This window comes from Sesamum indicum, linkage group LG6 (assembly GCF_000512975.1).
Source record: "Sesamum indicum cultivar Zhongzhi No. 13 linkage group LG6, S_indicum_v1.0, whole genome shotgun sequence".
Taxonomy (NCBI): domain Eukaryota; kingdom Viridiplantae; phylum Streptophyta; class Magnoliopsida; order Lamiales; family Pedaliaceae; genus Sesamum; species Sesamum indicum.
In genome coordinates, this window is record NC_026150.1 from 23,788,299 (window position 1) to 23,790,729 (window position 2,431).

Consider the following 2,431-nt stretch of genomic DNA (forward strand, 5'->3'; position numbering starts at 1 on the left):
CATGTGCTCTCTAAGATCATCTACTTAATCACTCAGTTGTTGATTTTTCTGTTGAAGTTATTCAACTTCAACTTCTTGTTTTGCCTTTAATGCTTCTATCTCCCACCGAAGAATAGAGTTCTTGTCATCTAACTCGTCGGCCCTATGTTCAGCCCATTGTTGGTAGTAGACATGTTTCGATATATCATTCTTTAGTTTCTCCATTTCATCAAGCCTGTCTCTCAACTGTTGTTGTAATTCAACAATGAGACTAATAAAATGTTTATGAAAATATGATGACAACGGACGGTTGGGGTTGATTGAAGACAACATTTTAGCTGAATAATATCACACTTAATTGAATCGCAACTGAATTGTTTCTCTTGAAGATAATAAACGCCCCATATCAAGTGTCTCGGGTAAGCATTATTTCTCCCAAGATAAAATGCTTACAGTTTGTTCAAAACAACACTATACTGACAAACACCTCAAAAAACACTCAAAAACCTTTTGTCAAAACTTAAGCTCAAAGCTATAATTTGAAAGCTACTACTCTCGTGAGATAAAGAGATGAGAGAATCGAGAGAGAAGAGGTGGTGTGTGGTGGTGGGTATGTCAAACAATGAAGAATGGCTATCCTTTTTATAAGCATGACCAACCTCTCCACTTAATACAGCAACATAATGGCATTTTAATTCAAAATGAAACAGCCAAAAACTGCCACTAACCAATTGAAACAGCAGTTGAAAATAAGAGTTCAACTTCAGGCGTTAAACCTGAAATCTGAAGCTTTAAAAAAAATCGAATTTGATTTTAAAAACTATTTGATTAAAAACTAAACTTTCAACTATTTTTGTTGTAAAAAAATATATCCTAAAACACATTTGCCAAGGGCAGGCAGCACACATGTGAGGCACCCCCATGCTCACTATAGTCTCCATAACACTTCAAATTCAAATTTAAACTTGAACTTAATATAAGGAGTTTATTAGTCCAACAAAGGGAATAAACTCCCTATGTGCAATAAACAAAAAGAAGTGTATAACACTAATCCCCACAACTCCTTATATACTTATCAAATCCTTTATTTTTTCCATCATTTTTCTATGTGGGACAAATTATTCTTTCTCATTTTCTCATCCTAATTTATGGATTTCTTCATGTAATTATATAAAAATTACAACAATCCCCCAAATCCATAGATTTGAACTCAAGTTCCGTGACTTGCTTTCAACAATATTACCTTTCGGTTTGAACCATTGTTTAAGTTATCTAACATCAGCTATCATCAGGTTAAATGGAACTAAGCCTTGAATTTAAGCCTGTGAGTGTGACAGTGTCTGTCTGTAACAACAAGCCACCGGCTTTATGTTGATCTTTAGGGTTGACACTTAGGTCATGTGTCCTGATCCTATTCATGAATACTTTTCGGAATAACTCAAGTCCTTAGTTGCGGCCAAACAACTGCATTCACTTAGTTAGGCGTCTCCAATGATGCACTGCTAGCATCTCGTCTCAAAGGCTTGACTCCATTCGGAGATAAACTCTTACTATATTTGCAATATCAGCAACTTCCAGAATTATAGGAGACAGACTCCAGATATAATGTATCAGTCTATTTTGGTGCTCAGACATACCCTATAATATGTTAATACCATATTGAACCTTTTTTGTGAGATTAGAAGGTTGGGTTGCTATCGTAGTTACAGCGGATTTTTCAATCTCATCCCCAATCCTTGTGATAGATCCACTCTTTTCATAAGAGGATCAACTACATTGTTCTTTGTTCCCACAAAGTCAATGTCAATTAACTTATCTGACACTAATGCTCTTATAGACTTTAATCTAACTTGGATGTGTCGTTTGGTCTTTTGGTTGTATTTACGACTCCTCACCTTTGCAATTATGGTTTGGCTATCACAATATACAACAATAGGTGGAAAGGGTTGGCTTACAATGGGAAGTATCAAAACTTACTAAATTGTTTCTTAAGCTTATCTTTAAACAATACAAATAAAAATATTGTGTCTTATTATTATATAAAATATAAATAAAAAATATATTGACTAATAATTTTAATATATGGTGAATTTTGAATATAAACTTTATATTTATACTAAAAAATTAATATTTATACTAAAAAAAATTAAAAAAAAAAGCTCGCGGGCTCATGAACATAGAGAATAGAGCTTGAGCTCGAGCTCCAAACTAGCGAGCCGGCTCGACTCATCTTGCACCCCTATACACCAGTTTATAAATTTATTTAAATAATTAGTAACTCGAGCACATTAGATATGTGTACAAGTTCAATTTTTTATTATATTTATTGAGTTAAATAAATAAGAAACAAAATTAAATCAACTAATTTTAAAAAACTAAAAATGAATTAACTTTAACATGTCTAAATAAGAAATTATTAATTATTGAAGAAATAAGTATAGTTACTAACATT